Source organism: Puma concolor, chromosome D1 (assembly GCF_028749965.1).
Source record: "Puma concolor isolate L17-30 chromosome D1, mPumCon1.1.hap2, whole genome shotgun sequence".
NCBI lineage: Eukaryota > Metazoa > Chordata > Mammalia > Carnivora > Felidae > Puma > Puma concolor.
In genome coordinates, this window is record NC_141676.1 from 18027399 (window position 1) to 18046883 (window position 19485).

A 19485-nucleotide genomic window follows, 5' to 3' on the forward strand; every position below is an offset into this window, starting at 1 on the left:
GTAAAGAAATTAAGCAAAGAAAAATAAAAACCTGGGAGAGGCGTAAAGGGGACGCTCAGGGTGCCGGGAAGGGGAGTCAGGGACTGCTCCAAGGAGGCGCCAACATAGAAGGTGTGTCCGGAACGAGGCGCCACTCAAACAAATAAAAACTGTACAGGAGAAAAAAGACTCCTTTCAAAACCTCAAGACAACCCTGAAAGGTACCTCATAATAAACCGAGCAAAAGAGGTGCTTGACTTTTATGGAGAAACTCACAAAGCATTACAGAAGGAAATACAAGAAAACTCCGGAAACTGAGGGCAGGATGGGAGATGAGAAGGAGGGGGCGAAGGCAGGCAAGAGGGGCCTCCCCGCTGCCCACGCTGGATGGGCTCTGAGCAACACCCAATGGGAACGCAAAGAACGGTTCAGATTCTGGGCTCTGGGCACTTGAGTTAGAGTTTCCTTCTGGTCACGGGCGGTGCTTTCATGCCCACTTTTTGCAAGCAGAGCTAATGCACATGCAATTTTGTAACCAGCCTTTTCCCACTTAATGATACAGCACGGATACTTCCCATATCGTTAAGGGCCGTTGAATAAAAAACCATGAAGAGTGGCTCTCCGAGGCAGACAAGCATGGGGGCTTCCCGGAGTTCGGAGAGGAGGACAGTGTGCGGTGGGGGGGGGGCACGGACTCAGCGTACCATCTGATCCCCTCGACCAGGACCTCCACAGGATGCAGAACTTTCCCTTTCATTTTGCAAATGAGGGAGTGGGGCCGGGGGGTACACGTGCCAGCTGCTCAGGGTCCCCAGGGCTCTTGGCTCTGTGCTGCTCCCAGAGCTGAGGGTGGGGGCAGACCATGCCTGTCCCCCTTTGTTCCCTGACAGCACGGGGCACCGGGTTGTGGGGAAGGATACTCGTCCGGTCGCGTGCTGCGTGACCACACTGCCTGGCGGCATGCTGGAGCTTGGGCCGCAGGGGAAAACAGAACCAGGATCCTCCTGCCTTGGTTTCCTAGGACTGAGGCAACACCACCACCTTGGCAGCTTAGAGCAAGAGAAAGGTGTTATCTCCCAGATCGGAGGCCAGCAGTCCAAATTCAAGGTGTGGATAGGGCTTCGCTACCTCGGGAGGCTCTGGAGGAGACTCTTGCTTGCTCCTGGCAGCTCCTGGCGATCCTTGGTTCGTGTCTGCATCATCCGCTGTCTGTCCCCATCTTCACGTGCCATCTTCCCCTTGTCTCTGTGTCTCAAGCCTCTCCCTGTCTTCTCTTATAGGGCAACAGCCATTGGATTTGGGGGGTCCACCCTAAATCCAGGATGCTCTTATCTCCAGATCCCTGACTTAATTTTATCTGCAAAGACTAAGTCCAGGTAAGGCGAAAACACAGCCACCGCGGTTCAGGACTCGGACGTGTCTTTTTGGGGGGACGCAATTCAACCCACTCCCCTGACCCACATTCTAGTGAAGGCAAATGAAGACGTTAGACGGTGACGAGTGCTGTGCCGAAGGCAGAAGAAGGGAGGGAAGAGGACAGAGCCTGCAGAGCGGGCAGGGCGGTTCTGAGCGGGATGCTCAGGGGAGGCGTCACTGGGAAGGTAACATCTGAGCACAGATGTGAAGGCGGTGACGGAAAAAGCCATGTAAGTTTCAGAGCGAGAAGTGTCCCAGGGAGAAAGACCAGCAAGTTAAAGAGGCCGAAGAAGAAGCATGCCTGGAAAGAATCAAGCATGGGGAAGAGAGGGAGGAGGGGAGTCCGGGCAGGGGTGGGGCCCCCGTCTGCAAGGTTCCTGCAGGCTCTTGCTCTGAGCAAGATGGGAGCCATGGGAAGGTTTCCAGCAGAGGTGAATACAGCAGGGGCGCGTCACCTGCTGGGCGCAGACCAGCAAGGAGGAAGCTACCAGATCCAGACAGGGGATGCTGGCTTGGACCGCCATGGCGCCAGTGGAAATGGAGCATTGGTGAGAATTCTGGGTGCGCTTTGAAGGCAGGGTCAGCAAGATTTCTGATGGGTGTGAAATGTGAGCAAAAGGGAGGAACCCCGTACAACAGCTGGGTGTTTTGGCCTGAGGAACCCAAAGCGCGCACTTGCTTCTGACCACGTTGATGGAGGCTGCATGACGGACAGAATTATGGGAAAGCTTAGGAATCACATTTTGGACAAGTTGGGCATGAGACGTCAATTAAGAAGAAATGCTGACTCGGGGCAGGGGGTGCCTGACTGGCTCAGTCGGTAGAGCCTGCAGCTCTTGGTCTCCAAGTTGTGAGTTCGAGCCCCAGGCCGGGTATAGAGATTACCTAAAAATAAAATCTTAAGAGAAGGAGGAGGAGGAGGGGGGAGGAGGGGGAAGAGGAGGAGGAAATGCTGGCTGGGCAGTTGGATATTTGAGTCCGGGGTTTGGGGCAAGGTCTGAGCTAGAGATACAAAGGTGGGGGTTGTGAGCCTAGAGACACCGTTTATTTTTTAAATTTTTTTTTCAACGTTTTTATTTATTTTTGGGACAGAGAGAGACAGAGCATGAACGGGGGAGGGGCAGAGAGAGAGGGAGACACAGAACCGGAAACAGGCTCCAGGCTCCGAGCCACCAGCCCAGAGCCCCACGCGGGGCTCGAACCCACGGACCGCGAGATCGTGACCTGGCTGAAGTCGGACGCTTAACCGACCGCGCCACCCAGGCGCCCCCTAGAGACACCGTTTAAAATCCAAAGGGCAGGGGCGCCTGGGTGGCACAGTCGGTTAAGCGTCCGACTTCAGCCAGGTCACGATCTCGCGGTCCGTGAGTCCGAGCCCCGCATCAGGCTCTGGGCTGGTGGCTCGGAGCCTGGAGCCTGTTTCCGATTCTGTGTCTCCCTCTCTCTCTGCCCCTCCCCCGTTCATGCTCTGTCTCTCTCTGTCCCAAAAATAAATAAAAAACGTTGAAAAAAAAATTTAAAATCCAAAGGGCAGACGAGGTCCTGATGGGAGTGACTGCAGAGAAGAGGCCCCGAGAATGACTTTACCAAGGATACCCCAACATTACAAGATCGAAGAGGGAACCCACAGAGGAGGGGGACAGGAGTGACCGGTGAGGTGGCAAGAAAGCCAGCAGAAAGTGGCACCTGCAGAAACCAAAGAGTGATTTAAAAGGGAGGCGGTGGCCAGTTACGGGCCATGCCACAGCTGGGTCAGGTGGGATGCACGCAGAGCAACCCGTGGGGTCTTGGAGGTCTCGGCGTCTTAGATGAGGGAGGTTCAGTGGAGGGACAGGATGGAAGTGGCTGGCTTGCGATTAAACAAAGTGGGGGCAGGGAACCTGGGGACACCCGCAGAGACAACTTTTCCGGGTGTTTGGTGGTAAAGAGGAACGAATGAATGAGTTTGAGCTCCCTGGTGCTGGGGGACCTTTTCTTCTGGTCAGCCCTGTGCTACGTGTCTATCCCCTGGCGTGGAGCCTGGCACTTAGTACCCATTCTTTAATGTTTATTTATTGGTTTGTTTTTGAGAGAGAGAGAGAGAGAGAGAGAGAGAGTGCACGGGGAGGGGCAGAGAGAGGGAGAGAGAGAATCCCAAGCAGGCTCTGTGCTGTCAGCACAGAGCCCTACACGGGGGCTCGATATCATGAACCGTGAGATCATGACCTGAGCCGAAGTCGGACTCTGAACCCACCGAGCCACCCAGGCGCCCCAGAAGTGGTTTTTTTTTACCGGGCTACAGACACGGTTGTGCGGAGGTCCGATAGATGGTACAGTCCACCCCCCCCCCGGAAGGTTTGGGAAGGCTGGGGAAGGAGGGGAGGGGGTGCTTGCGCTGGGGGTTTGGATCCACTGAAGGCCTCGGAGGAGGAGGGATGTGGTCGGAGCAGGGGAGGGAGAAGGGGTGTCAGGGAGACCAGGCGGGAGGCTGCTGCTGGGCCGGCTACTGTAATAGCCCTTGCAGGGGTGGGGGGTGCGGGGGGGGGGGTGGGGGAGAAACAGGCAGGAGCCGAGCTGCAGACCCGCCTGCGGGCATGCAGGGCAGGCCCCGGTGCCCAGCTGCTGACTGCTGGAGAGCCAAGCCCTTTTCACGAGGCAGTTAGAAGCGCGCTTGGGCAATCTCATCTCTAAAAGACTGAATTTCATTATAATTTAAGTCTTTCTTGGGCTTCATCAAAGGCTCTGAGTGTCTTGAAAAAGAGAAGCATCTCTTTCCTCAGGTGAGGGGAAACCACGCCAGAGCTTTCTCTTCTAATATAAACGAGACAAGGAGATGCGGCTGAACTGGGCAGAGCCTGCCGGAGAACGCTAATAGACTGGACGAGAAGAGAATTCTAGGAAGAGACAGCTCCAGAGGGTGGTGGGGCAGAGCAGAAAGAGGGTCCGGGCTGCCCGCCCCAGGTGGGCTCCCCGGGGACCCGGGATCAGCGTCTGCAGCTGAAGGGCCGCAGGGCCTGGAGGGGCTCCGCTTCTCATCTGGCGAGAAGCTTCTCCGCCCGGAGACCAAGGAGACAGAGACCCCCTCGCCCCCAGCATCCTTCCTGGTGCATTTCCAGTGATCCCATTAATTGTGGAGGTTCCGGGGCTGGAATGGAATTCATGGCGTTTCCTGCATAGGAGCGCGCAGTGGGGGTGGATGGAAGTGACCCAAAAACATTTAGCCAGAAAAAAAAAATAATAATAAAACCCACGCAGGTTTGACGCTCCCACCAGAGGCCGGGAAGGGGTTGGGGGCTATTGTGCACGCATGCATGGTTTAAAATATCACAGGCGGTTAGATGTCTCACGGCCGCCTTGGCTTATAAGGAGGTGCTTTGCTTTTGTAAAATCAGATTATTTTCTTTCTGCCTTTAATAAAAACCAGCGCTGGTCTCTGACTCACAGGCTCCAAACAGCCTTCGCTGGTTACAGAGGCTGGGATTTCAGCAGGGGCATGGGCTGGAACTGTTCTCAAATAGGAAATCGAAGACCCAGAGACAAAGGAGGGGAGCGGGAAGGGGGGAAGGGGGGGCAGGGGCGAGGACCCCAGGGGAGGCGAGAGGGGGGGTTCCAAGAGAAGGTCTTGCCTGTCTGTCTCTCCCTCTCTGCTCCGGCTTTGGCTTTGTCTTCCTCTACCTTCCTTTGAGTCTGGCTCATTGTATCTCATTGTCTCGCTCATTCTTTGTCTCCTTCCCTCTTTCTCTGTCTGAATCTCTTTTATTCTCTTAAGAAAGATGGCCGAACTTGTTAAGCCAGAGATCAAACACCCCAACGGGCTGAATGTGTAAGAAGGGAACACGACTTGAACATCTGGTACGTGCGTGCTCTCTCTCTCTCTCTCTCTCTCTGTCTCTCGCTCGCTCTCTCTGCGACACAGTGGGTTCCCCGTGGAGAGAAAGGGCAGGGAGGGCGTAGGGTGTGGGTGAGAAAATCAATGAAATCCTGTCCCTCCTGGGCCTGGTAACAGTGGCTAGAGCTGCGGGAAGGGCGAGACTATTCCCTAAGGGCCGGACAGTCTGCTACCAGGGCTGGACCACCAGTGAGGCCACCATCCCCGCAGGAGGAAGCAGGTCTGATGTCCCGGTGAGGTCTGGAGGCTCTGAAGTGGCTTTGCACGGAGAGGAAACATGTATGGGGGTGAAGAACAAGCATTTCGCTTCAACCTGTACCAGCCCCGCGAGGGGTATGATTCTCAGCTTAAAGATGAATGAGGTTCAGACAGGCCATGGAACGGGTCCGGCACACCCCGCTGGCAGAAGCGGGGCTGATTCGTCTGGGAGTATTTATTGTCGCAGGTGGAAGCTTGGACCTTGGTAGGTTCGGGGTAAAGGCGACCAGGTGAGGACACAGCTAGTCTGAGCCTAAGGGTGGAAAGACGGAGGGATGGGGGGGCGGGGAGGAGGCGGCTGATGGCACGGGAGAGTGGTGGCCTGCCGGAGACCCGTCCACCCGAGTGTGCCCTGTAGGGGCAGGTCAGCAACGGGGGCTCCTTGTGCCCTTGTCCCTTCTGAGAAACGGGAACATTCCGTTGCCCTGGGGAGCAATGAGAGGGGGGAGGGAAAGACAGGGGGGGTGACAGGGAGGAGACCCGGCTTCTCCACACTCCCCCCCACTCTCCCCTCCCTGGAGTGCTGACCTGTGGACCGCTCCCTGCAAGGGCATCAGACCAGGAAGGGCAGGAGGGGGCGCTCACGGGGCCTGCCCTACACCCGCCTTGCTGCGCCCACACATGTGAACTCCCCTCCCCTTCCCAGGCCCCCCCCACCTCATTTTGCAGAGAAGGCAACTGAGGCACAGAGATGTTGTACGCTTGGCTTGTGCTCACACAGCTAGTAAGTGGCCGGGCCGGGGCCCCTCTATTTTCCATGACCCCGGGGCGCTGTCTCTGTGTCTGTCTGTCTCTCTCCCCTCTCTCTCCCTCTCTCTCTCCAAGCATGGAGGCGGGGGCAGGGTGGTCAGGGGGAGGGGACACGTCACCCAGTCCACTCAGTTCCAAGGTTGGTTGGGAGCCGTGCCTGCCACCAGGAGACGAGGACACAAATGACAGAGGGGGACCACACAGCAGCCACGCCGCCTCCCTCCTGCACCCCACACCACCTGGTGAAGGGTCATGCGCGCAATAGCAGCAGGCCTCTCTCGGCCCCGCCTCTGCCCGCTGGAGAAGGAGACTGTGACAGGTGTCTTCTCCAGGGAGCGGGGCTGAGTGTGGGAGGGGGTCTTGGTGGGCAGGGACTCGGGCAGTGGGTGCCACGGCCCCTGACTTAGAGCTGCACACCTCTACGCCTGGGCTAGGACATACGTGCGTCCCCAACCCATTGGCTGCGGGCGGAAAGGCTTCCGTGGGGCCACCGGGCTCTGAGAGAAAGAACGCGACCCTTCCCTGCCAGGCAGGTGCAGCGTGCCAGGGGAGGGGCTGGAGCCAGGCAGGTCAGCAGGGCGGGCTGCTGACACCAACGTGTGAGTGGACACAGGACCGAGATATTTGTGTCACATCACAGCACCCGCCGCGTGGCTCTCTGCTCAGAGCCCCTCGGGTAGAATATGTGGCTGCTGTGCACGTCTGACATCCACTTCCAACGTGAGCCCCAACTCTGACGTGCTCGTTAGAACAAAACTCAGGTACGTGCTGCTGACATTCGGCACCGTTTGCTGAACCCAGGACTGATACGCAGCTTTCACCTATGTTAGCGTTTCTGAGCCAGTGTTTTAACTGTTTTAAATGTGTATTTATTTGTGAGCGGCGGGGGAGGGGCAGAGAGAGCGGGAGACACAGAATCGGAAGCGGACTCCAGGCTCCGAGCCGTCAGCACAGAGCCCGACGCGGGGCTCGAACCCACACACCGCGAGATCATGACCTGAGCCGAAGTCGGACACTCTTACATAGTATATAATTATACTATGTTTATGTTTTTAAAAACATTTTTAATGTTTATTTATTTTTGAGAGAGAGAGAGAGAGAGAGAGAGAGTCAGAGCATGAGCAGGGGAGGGACAGAGAGAGGGGGAGACACAGAATCCGAAGCAGGCTCCAGGCTCTGAGCTGTCGGCACAGAGCCCGACGTGAAGCTTGAACTCACGAACCGCAAAATCATGACCTGAGCCAATGTTGGACGTCTAACCAACTGAGCCACCCAGGTGCCCCAAAGCAGTTTTTTTTTTTTAAATCAGGAGATCCACATACAAATCAGAAGGTCTGGCTTTTCCGGGTGCCTATTCTCTGTTGGTTTCACAGGCTGGCACTGAGCAGGGCGCCCCCTCCAGGCAGGGCCGGGCTCTCCCAGAGGAGCTCGAACTCTGCCCTGCCTACTTCTGTCATTCCCACTGCCCGCCTGGCCACGCGAGCCCCAGGGCTTGCGACCTGGTTCTGGCACATGCCCGTGGCCCCCAGAATATGTTCCTTTGGGTCCTGGCCCAAATCTGTGCAATTTCTGGACTCAGGAAAGGATGGATACAACCTGCTATAAGTGAGGCAGTCTTACCCTGGGTCCTTCCGTTGCTGCCAATCTGCAGATGACAGATGACACGTTTCTCCAAGGACGCCCAGACCGGACACGTAGAGCCTGTCATGACGGCACTGGAGTCCCCGTCACCTGCTCCTGAGCTGCCAGGGAAGCCTCTCGGTCTGTCCGCCATGCCCAGAGTCAGGCCAGGTGACCCCGGGGCCTCAGAGCCTCCCTGGTGTCCCTCCCTGGTGGTTGCCGTGGGAACCAGAGCTGGGGCTGGGCAGGGTCTTTGCTCTTCACACCTTGCGTCTCCTTTCTCAGTTCTTGCTCAAGGAATGTTTGCAGAGCACCTGTAACGTGCCAGGCCCCATATGAGATACGAAAGGACGCTAAGCGTCAGTCCCTTGCCTTAAAAAACTCATAGTTCAGGGAGGAGTCAGAGTCAGACCACAGGTGACCCTACATCCTGGCTGGCTTTACAATTCAAGGTCAGGGAGAGGCCCAGGCTAACGCTACAGGTTGAGGAACGCAAGTGGAGTGAAATCAGGAAGGTTCGTGGGGAATACGGCTTTTGAGTTGGACCTTGAAACGTTTCCCTGGGGGGAGGGGGGTCAGAGAGGGTGTTCTGGGCAGGGGTGTGGTGGGCGAAGGGAGCAGGGGCAAAGGTGTGGAGGCGGGCAAGTACGGGGCAGGGAAGGGAGCCCATCCAGCCGCAGGAGCAGACTCAAAGGAGCTGATGTGCAGGACATTCCTTCGGCCACGATCAAAGAAATCTGGGGAAGACCAGGCTGATTTCCAAGAACGCATAGAGAACACGGAATTTTCCAAGTTGATTTGTTCGCAGGCCCTTGCTCCACCCGCCCCCCTTTTATTTGCAGCCGGCGGAGCACCCGTGGGGCTGGGGAGGGGGGTGACAGACGAGGAGATGGGAACAGCCTGGAACGGAGGCAAAGCCAGGTCATGCAGAGTCTCCGGTGCCCAGCAGCGGCTTTACTGCGAGGGTACTGGGCACGTGAGAGGGTTCTAGGCAGAAGGTGACGTTACCTGGTTTGCTAACATTTCAGAAAGATGGGGGGCTGCTTGAAGAGGCTGGAGTGGGAGGGGCAAGGGGAGGGGTGGGAGGGAGAGAATGAGGAGGAAATCTTCAGCCCTTGGATCCACAAGAGGAGGCGGGAAGGACAAGGCAGGTGGTTGTGGACGTGGAGAGGAGCCGGAGGGGAGATTTGCTGGCCATCTCAGGGCCTGCTGGCTTTTCTCAGGGGGAGAGGAGCCAAGGTTTCCCTTCCCAGCAATGTGGAGCATCCCAAGGGTCGCCCATGTAGGAGGGTCACCCCCCCCCCCCCAGCCCCCCACCAAGGGCACACATAACGTCTGTTCTCTGCAGGGGAGGGAGGCCAACAAGAGAACTCCCTAGCTGCGTGTACTTGACCTCCCGTATCTCCATCTCTTCAGCTGAAATGGGGAGAGAGACAGACCCGGGGCGCCACCAGGTTCAAGAAGCCGGGTAGCACCTTGTAGGTCTTCAGGGAAAGTTACTTCCGTGATCCTTGGCTAGCAGCTTCTTAGGAGCCAAGGTTCTGGAGGTGAGCTGCAATCAAACCTTAGCTTTGCTCTGTGCCGATTACGCAGCCTTGGTCAGGTGACCACTCGAACTCCCCGCACCTTTGTCTGAAAACGGGGCTAATGACAGTGCTCCATTCAGGCGTGGTAATGAGTAAATGGGAGACGACGCTATACAAGGTGCTACAGAGCGCCAGACGCGGTAAGTGCTCAATAAATATCAGCTATTGCTAATTTTAATATCAATGAGGTTTTATACTATTGGCGATCAAAGTCCATTTGGACTTATATTACAGAACTTTCGAACGCAAGTGTATCACTTTGGGGTGCGTACAGTGACCCCTATTTGGCTACTACAATATTAGCAAGAAAGTCTTTGGGGGACTGGTCTTAGCCCACTCGGGCTGTTGTGACAGTATCCCGTAGCCTGAATGGCTTATAAATAACAGAAATATATTTCTCTCAGTTCTGGAGGTCCAAGCTCGAGGCACCAGCAGATTCAGTGTCTGGTGAGGGCCTGCCTGCCTCTGGTTCATGGACCGGTGCTTTCTAGCTTCAACCACCAGTGGGGGAAGGGCCAGGGATCTTTCCTGCCTCCTTTATAACAAGGGCGCTAATCTCATTCACAAGGGCTCCCCCTAACGACCGAATCATCTCCCAAAGGCCCCACCTCCTAATCCCACCATCGCGGGCCTTAAGATGCAGTTTATAAATTTGGTCGGGGGGACGCAAACATTCCAGTCCATAGCTGGGGCCCATGTTAATCACCGGATAATAATGATTTGTAATTAATGGCTTGTATTTCAGAATTTGCTTCTAAGTGTTTAAAAGTGTTTCTCCTGTCACATAGTCCCAACGAACCATTAGACTATGGACCCTGATGCTTAACTTGCCGAGCACGTCTCTTTACTGAGTAGCAAGGCCAAGGTCTAGGTCTGGCTCAGAGCCATTGCCAGCCAAGAATGAAAGATAGCAGAGGGGCTGAGGCCGGGTCGGACCACTGAGAGTACCGTGCAGAGAAATGGGCAGACACAGCCAGGGGAACCCCAAGGTCCTCTCCCCGGCAGGAGGCAGGGGCAAAGCTCATGGCTCTATGCCCTGAGTGACGAGAGCACAGGGACCTGGCGTCACCCACCAGCCAAGCCTCCAGCCACCTGCTCCTGGTGACCTGGGGTCTGCTATGGCAGGTTCCTCGGCTAATCGTCCACCAGACACATTGTCGTCTTCCTCCCGAGTAGTGGGATTGTAGGTGGGCACCCAGCCGCCCAGCTAGACTACACTTCCTGGCCTTTTTTGCAGTTGGCAGAGTTCTTGCCTTGCACTTTATGTCAGCAAAAGTGGTGCGTGCTCCATCTGAGACGGAGCCTCTAAGACAGTGGGCACGTTTCCTCCTCGATCTCTTGTCACCTCCCTTCCGTCTACAAACAGGACATGGCTGAGACCCAGCTTCACCCCGTAGATGTTTACAACACCCGAGGGAATGGTGGAGAAACGAGATGGGAAGAACCTGAGTCACCAAACGACTGAGTGACGGGATCCACTCACCCAAAGGTAAGGTCTTTGTTCTTTACGTTACCGGATTTGGGCGGTGGGGTGGGGGCGGGGAGGGGGGGGAATGAAAGTCTCTTTGTTACGGCAACGTGGGTTCCCCTCACGAATACAAGGAGCTTCCAATAAATACGACCGAGGAGAGTAAGCAGGTGCAAGGCGAGTCGCTTTGGAATCTGGGACCATTGGTCTCCCCTTTTGTAAAACAGAGGTAACACCGTGGGTTACCAGTTTACATCCGGGATTTTTCGTTACACGCCCACCGTATTGTCCAGCACAAGAGAAGGGCTAGGGATGCAAAGAAATAAAACACAACAAAAATATTCAAACTCCTTGACCCACCACGGCAGGACCTCAGGGAAATTTCCTAGCTTGCCTTGTCCCCTCTCACCACATACCTGTGTCCCTGCTGGGAGACACCCTCTCCCCGGACGGGCTGTGAGCGTTAATGTCTCTGCACCTTTGCTCAGGCTATACCCTCTGCCTGAAAGCCCTTTCCCTTCTCTGTCACCCGTGGAATGGTCCTCATCCCTCCAGGCTTCCTCTGTGGCAGAGTTAGCCCTTCCTCATCGGGTCATATTACCAGGAAGGTGCACACCCCTCTGGTTTAGGAAACTTGGGGGGTCCAATGCTGAGTGCAGGGCTGGCAAAGACGGAGGGCTCAGAACCGTGCATTCACTTGACGAACACTGCTGAGGTCCCACACTAAGGACAAGAGACAAAGTTGTGAACAAGACACACATCCCTGCCCGCAGACAGATCACATGATAGCGGGGGGACCAGACCCTAACCAAACGCACACACCGCAAATGTATCATTACGTACAGGGACGGATGAGGTGAGGAAATGAACAGGGTGCCGTGCGGCCACCTTGGTGGACGACTGCTTGTCGGTGGGACCTCAGAGCAGGCCTCTCTGGGGAAGAGCGCCCAGGAAGCTGAGATTTCAAGGGAGTGGGCGTCAGGAAGGTGAAGGAATGTACTGACGTGGGTATGGTGTCGTAGGCAGAAGGCGCAGTACGTGCATATAATCGGAGACCGGAAAGAGCTCGGAGTGTGGTTGTGGGATAACGCATGGGAGACGACGGCAGGAGGTGGGGGGAGGCTGGGGGTTTATCTCCTGGGCATCCGCCCATGGAAGCGGGGGGGAGAGTGACCTGATGCGGTTTCCATCAGCGGGAGGGAGAGGTACTGCAACGGTCCAAGCCCAACACAGTGAAGCCTGGGTCTCAGGAGGTGGCGGTGGGGAGGGAAAGAGGGGTGTCTGAGAGGTGAGGGTAGAACATGGAGGTTCAGCGTGGACTCCTGGAGGTTGCTGGGAGAGGGAAAGGAAGGGTAGAGAGGAGGGCCCGTGTCTCCAGGGAGCGCGCCTGGAAATCGGCTGGAGCTGTAACAGGCGGCGTGTAAGGAAGGCTCGACAAAGGGAAAGGCGCCATTTGCCCCTTAAACAGGTGTCAGCGGTGAGCTGAGGGGGAACAGAATTTGTTCAAGACACACAGCTCTAAAGAATGGAAACAGCCTGCCATCCATCATAACCAGGGAGACCGGTTAAATAAATGTAGGGCTCTTTAAACAGACCACCGTGCAGCCATATAAAAGAACAAAGAAACTCAGCTTGAGCGAATGAAGAACTGTCTCCAAGATACATCACAAAAAAGCAAGGTGCAGACCGTGGACATTGTATCTGACCATTTGTATTAAACTGGGTGAAATATAGGAGTGTAAATACATAATTTTTTTTTTTCTCGAATACAAATAAACTCTCTCGGAAGCACACAAGAGCCCGGAGAACACGGGCTGCCTCCAGGAAGGAGGGCAGGAGGGAGACTTTTCTCCCTCTATCCTTTTGTGGTTTTGGGGTTTCAATCATGAGAATGAATTAGCTATGAAACAATTCATAATTATCATTGAATAAAGAATACATTCCGGCTTAAAGATTAACCAGCGGTAACACAAAATGTTACGTCTGGAGAGCCGCTATCAAGGAGGCTTTGGTCCAGTCTGATGGGTCCCCTCCCCCCACCCCTCCCCCTCGCGCCCCCACCCCTGCCCCAGCAGGGCGCTGGGGGCCCTCTGGCTCTCTGCCTTCCTGCCCTGCAAACCCAGATGTAAAGCAGCACCATGATGGCAGTTGTGGGTTTCTACAGTTTTGATCGCTGCTATTAAAATTGATTTTTTTTTCCTTGAAATCACCTAATACACAGAAAATTTATGGTCAGTTCCACGGCGGCAGATAGCCTAAATCAACCCACTCCGAGGTCAGAATCCCAAGCTAAAAAGTTTCCACTGAAAACAGCTCACATGTCACCTGGCGGGGGACAGTGGCCCTTGTGCCCGTAGAGGCCCAGAGCCTGGTGAATCAGCCACGGCTGGGGAGCGACAGCCAGCAGGAGCCTCCAGAATTCTGTGCATGGTGGCCCCTGTCGGACCAGCCACGGGCCTTGCTGCCCAGTCCAGCCAAGGTGAGGCACAAGACAGGAGAGAGTAACGCAAGCCATGATATGCAGGACCTGGTGCTAAAGGCTTAAAAGTTATTGGGCATTTCAGGAGGGCAATAGTGGAGAATAGCCAAGCAGGAGGCCCTTCTGAGCACGAGGCCTGCGAGACACACGGATCTCATGCCCCCGAAGCGGGTCCTGCAACCGCTCTCCCGGGGGGCAACCCAGACCAGGCTTGGCGAGATTACAAGAGACACCTAGAGTCACAGGGCAAGCTAGTGGAAGGACCCAGGGAAAGCCTATGCTTCTTGCACAAGCCTGACTCTGACGAGAGTGACAGCCAAGACAGAATGCCCGCCCTGCACAGGGCTCTGTCCTGAGATAAGGACATCCTAAGATAAGGACGTAAACACAGAGAAGTTCAGTAACTTTCCCCAGGACACACAGCCAGTGAGGGGCAGAACTAGGGTTCAAGCCCAGGCGGCCGGACCCCTAAGGCCCACTCTTCATTCCCACACTGTTCTGGGGAGGCGGGGAAGGCTTCTGTAGAAGGTGCAACTCAAGAGGGAGGCGCAGGGGGCTGAAATCAACTCAGCCAACCTCAGTGGGCCGGTCAGACTTCAGAGCAAATGGGGAAAGGCCAGAAAGGGCTTTGCTACGACCAGTTTCTAGATCTGTCCAGGACGACACAGCAAGTTCCACGTCACGCCGCAGGCCTGTAGCTCACGTCCTATACGCTCCGACTGGTCATGGGAACGCGGCCATCCACGTCTTCGCTGATGGCCTGGGGTTGATGGGATAGCCACTCAGAGAGAGAAGGAAAACAGTAACGGAAAATGCCAAGAGAAATTGGAATGTTTCTGCCCCGCCCGGTTTTTCTCCAGTGAAGATGGGCAGGGACTAACCCCAGGAGAAAAATCCACCCCCTGCTCCCCCAAAGAACCTCCCACAGCCCACAGCCCCACAGAATGGACACAGGGCCCGCCCAGCCACAGCTGTCTGTGTGTCCTACACAGGACAGTAGGACTCTGAAGAAGGGTGGGGAGGAGGGGTCGGCAGTTCAGGGCAAGAAACGGGCATTTTGTGACTGTGGCGAACGGGAGAGCGGGGGCTTTCGCAGAAGGTACGGTGAAAGCCAGGGATGCGAGAACTAGACTTTGCACCCCAGCTCCTTCTCATCCCTGTTCTGTGGGAGTCCCGTGCCAAATGTTCCACGACACCGTTCACCGGCTTCTCACACAAACCTTGAGCCGTAAGTGTGTTATTATTCCCATTTGATCGGCGGGGAAGTCGAGGCTCCGGAACAGTAATTTGTCCGGGAACACCCAGACAACGGGGCCAGGGCTGGGACCCAGACAGGTCGAACTCCCAACGCCTGAGTGGGGGACCCCTACGGTATTCCGTGATGCTAGGTCACCTGACGGTTTCCATCTCTGCATCTGAAAATGAGGACTGGGTTGCTACACCACGCGGAATTGTGTCGATGCGACGATAAGGCTGCACATAAAGCTCCCAGCACAGCAGCTGGTACAGAGTAAGTGTGCAAGAAATGAGCCGCGCTCAAGAGCCCCTTGGCTGCAGGCCTGTCGAACCTCCCAGATTGGGTGTAAAGCCAGCTGGAGCAGGTTGTATAACTTCATTCTATCTCAGACACCCAGAGTCTGGGCCTTCGAGGCTCAGCACGCTAATGGATATAAATGCGATATGAATCGAGGTGTCCCCAGATAAACAGGAAACCAGGTATCTCTGCCATAGCCCTCTCTTCTCCTTCTTCTGGGGATCAAGGCGATGGGCTCGGTCTGATTGGTCACCACCAGTCCTCCCAAACAGACGATGGCACCTGATTCTGGGGCCCTTCTTCCCTCTCCGCGCTCCTTAAGGAGCCAGGTCCTTATGGAAAGGCCTTGATCAAACCAGCTCCGTAGATGAGGTGAAATTTCCTCTTGCTCAGGACTCAGGACGGAGATCAGTTCTAAGTCGTGGTCCTACCGGACGCATCCACGTGACAGCAGAAATGACAGCCACAGGAGTAGATGGAGTAGTGTCAGGTGATGGGTGCAGAGGGACAGCGAGCTGACCACATGAGAAGGCCCACAAATGACATACGCAACTGGAAAAGGCCAGTGGAAGGGAATCTCCAAGCCGCCCGAGGGTGATAAGTGGCAGTGGACCCTCGGCGTCTGGGAAGCCACAGGGACTTGGGTAACGGACAGCACCGGCCCTGTGTCCACTCGCGGCCCCCACTATGCAGGAGCCACAGGCCCGGCTAGTCTGGTATTTCAAAAGAAGCTAGAATCTTGACTTTTAAGGTGACACTTTTTTTTTTTTTAATTTTTTTTTAACATTTATTTATTTTTGAGACAGAGAGAGACAGAGCATGAATGGGGGAGGGGCAGAGAGAGAGGGAGACACAGAATCGGAAGCAGGCTCCAGGCTCTGAGCCATCAGCCCAGAGCCTGACGTGGGGCTCGAACTCACGGACCGCGAGATCGTGACCTGAGCTGAAGTCAGATGCTTAACCGACTGAGCCACCCAGGCGCTCCCGTGACACTTTTTTTTAACGTTTATTTATTTTTGAGAGAGAGGGACAGAACGTGAGTAGGGGAGGGGCAGAGAGAGAGGGAGACACAGAATCTGAAGCAGGCTCCAGGCTCTGAGCTGTCAGCACAGAGCCCGACGCGGGGCTCGAACCCACGAACCGCAAGATCGTGACCTGAGCCGAAGTGGGACACCCAACCGACTGAGCCTCCCAGGTGCCCGTAAGGCAACATTTTTGATTTCCCGTTCAATTCACTGTAATGCCACTCGGCTTAACAAAAGTATGAGGTTTTCTAGCTCACATGCCTCCTGTTTACAGAACCTTAATGTAAGTGGTTATCAATCTTTTCTGGGGTCATAGACCCTTTGGAAACACGGTAACGCAAATCAAAAGAAAAACCATGGTGTGAGAAGGTATTTGCAATTCATATAACGGCAAAGGATTGATGTCTAGAATGTAAAAGCGAAACAAACAAAAAACCTTATACGGATCAATCAATAACAAAACCTACAACTCAGTAGAAAAGTGGGTGATAGATCGGAGCTGTCCTCTACAGGGAGGAAACCCAGTGGCCAAGGGATGTGTAAAAAGTGCTCAGTCTTATGAAACGCTAAAGAAATGCAAATTAAATAACATTACCAACCCCTCCCCCACCCCAAACACTCGCCAGATTGACAAAACCAAAAATGCCTGACAACATCAGCACCTGCGGGGTGCAGGGAGACTGGAACTCTCCTTCAAGGCCGATGGGCATGTAAATTGGTGGGAACACTCTTGAGATGGTTTGGCTAAAGCTGATATGCACATACCCGTGACCCAGCCATCCGACCCAACCCAACCCCGTTGGTTGTTTTCCCCAGAGAGACCCTTACACACGTATAAGAGAATGTCTACAGAACGCCGTCCGTGAGTCTCAGATCCTGGAAACACCCCGAATGTCCAGGGCCTGCCGAGCTGTGGTTGAGCTACTTAAAGGCAGACTATGGAGCAGAGAAAAGGAACGGACCTCAGGTTCACACATCGACAGGGATGGGTCTCAGAAACAACGGAATGTGGCGCTTGAAAAGCAAGTCTGCGTATTTCTAGTATAAATCCTTGTATAGTATAAACTTTTGCAGTTTAAAAGTTCAAAAATCAGGGCGCCTGCGTGGCGCAGTCGGTTAAGCGTCCGACTTCAGCCAGGTCACGATCTCGCGGTCCGTGAGTTCGAGCCCCGCGTCGGGCTCTGGGCTGATGGCTCAGAGCCTGGAGCCTGTTTCCGATTCTGTGTCTCCCTCTCTCTCTGCCCCTCCCCCGTTCATGCTCTGTCTCTCTCTGTCCCAAAAATAAATAAACGTTGAAAAAAAAAATAAAAAAATAAAAGTTCAAAAATGGGCATAGCCCAAACAATACGTCGTTTAGGAATGAGTTCATAGGTGGGAAAACTATAGAGAAAGCAAGGGGATGATAAATTTTTAAGAACTCAGGAGAGTAGTCGTCGTGAGGGGGAAGGAGGGAGATGCGATCTGGGAGGGGCCCCCGGGGGTGTCTGAGACGGTGCCAGTGTGTCTTGTTTCTCGAGCTGGATGATTGGTCCGTGTCTGTCTCATCATCCTTTACGTTACGCAATACACTTCACAACTCTTCTTTATGTACATTTCATAACAAAATAAGCATACAAATAAATCCACCTTCTTTTTGCCATTTAAAAATAAATCTAGAGGCGCCTGGGTGGCTCAGTCGGTTAAGCGTCCGACTTCAGCTCAGGTCATGATCTCGCGGTCCGCGGGTTCGAGCCCCGCGTCGGGCTCTAGAGCTGACGGCTGGGAGCCTGGAGCCTGTTTCGGATTCTGTGTCTCCCTCTCTCTCTCTGCCCCTCCCCCCACCCCCGTGCGCTCCCTTGAAAATAAATTTTAAAAACATGTAAATAAATACATCGACATAAATAAATAATCCAATGAACTCTATGGATCCTACTTCCAGAACAATTAAAAAACATCCAAACATTCCATTGCATTGCTGAGGCTCCTGGACCCCTTAAGAGATCTTCTCTGGGAAGAATTTACATGCACTACAGTTGATTCGAGCACCCATTGTCCCTGGGGGGGCAGGGGGCTGTCGTGGAATCTTTATTCTACCAGTGCAGGGATGTGCCTCAGGGAGCAGCGAGGAAAGGAATGTTCCAGTGCTGTCAGCACCAAACCAACACCCCCAGAGAGAACTCTCAACGCCTGCCCGACCCCCGGTAGACAACCTCAGCACCCTTCCCCTCCCTTCCTGGAGCATTTCTGGCTCCCCATCGCCTGCTCCGGGGTGGCGGCTTTGGCCAGCACCCCTGATGGCTGGGTCCTCTGCAACTTCCAACCTGAGCCCTTTCGAGAAGAAGGAAGTGAGGAAACCCCAGAAGGTAGCTGATGGCTTGTGTCACAGAGAGGAATCTTCTTTTTCAACCTTAGGTTTTTGGTATATTAAAGCTTAATTGTTTGAGGAGGGGAATAAAAATCAACTTCGACACAGGGGAGACTGGAAGCAGGACACACGTCCTGGAGAAATACTGCAGTGAGGTAGAAGGTGAAGACCCCCCATGCGCTTGGGGAAGCCACCTCCTCCCTCCGGGACTCAGTGGCCCATCTGTTCAACGGAGCGTTTGGGCTTCTAGAAGATGCCTGACATCCAGCCCTGACATCCCAGGTTTTTGACCACCAGCCACATCCACTCCCTTCTGGAATCGTACGAGACGACAACAGTCCTCCTGAGAACAGCCCCGTGCCTGGCGCGCGGTAGGCACCCAACCCACAGGGTTACTGGCCTGCACTCTACTTGCTTCCTGCTCCTCACAGGACCCTCCACAGACACGAGCTCTCAGCTGGCCCCCCCTGTATCGCTTTCCTGATCTATAATGGTGAGTGCTGTGGCTGGCCAACGTGAGAATTCATGCAGGTGAAAGCCCTTTGCCCAGTGCCTAGCACACGCCAATCCCATCTCGTTGGTTCCTGTCTTTCCTGGTCCCTCACCGGTCACCCGAAATAGTGCCGATGCTCTGGCCGACCCCCTGTCCCTCAGCACACACCCAGAGCAGCCGGTCACCCTCAGGACTGACCACCACCTCCCTGGACGGTCCCGGCTGCCGGGCAGGTGGGCCAATTGCTCCGGATGGCCAGGAACCCCGGGCATTCACGGAATGCGAAGCCTGTCCACCCGCGGGAGCCCCTGAGAGCCCCTGAGAGCCCCTGTTCATTAGACTCAGTTCCCAGGGTGGCTGGGGCCCCAACTAACTAAACAACTAACTCCACACCTCCCTCCCCTCCCTCCTTCTCCGGAAACGTTAAGTCAAAAGAGTGGGCATTCTGACTGGGGAGTAGTTCTTTGAAAGTGTTAGGTGTTGAGGGAGGTTGAAAGTGGGGGTCTGGGCCAGGACAGAGAGAGGAGAGAGGAGGAAGGAGGAGGAAGAGGAGAAAGGTGGGGGGAGAGGGAAAGAGGTGGCAGAAAGAAAATGAGAGGTGCAGAGGGATGGGGCGCAGAAAGGGAAAAAGATCATCTGAGGTCCTGCTGGTGAACTTGGGATAA

The 19485-nt window shown here is 54.9% G+C and overlaps 1 protein-coding gene and 1 long non-coding RNA gene across 10 annotated transcripts in view; one reads left to right on the top strand and one right to left on the bottom strand.

The window, feature by feature from the left end:
* The window catches only part of LOC147576526 (uncharacterized), a 126027-nt gene that overhangs the window by 70001 nt on the left and 36541 nt on the right, over positions 1–19485 (bottom strand). The window lies entirely within an intron of this gene.
* On the top strand, positions 9006–12688 carry LOC147576528 (uncharacterized). Its single transcript, XR_015240863.1, has 3 exons — positions 9006–9617; positions 10844–10966; positions 12414–12688. It is a non-coding gene; the product is annotated as an uncharacterized LOC147576528 (long non-coding RNA).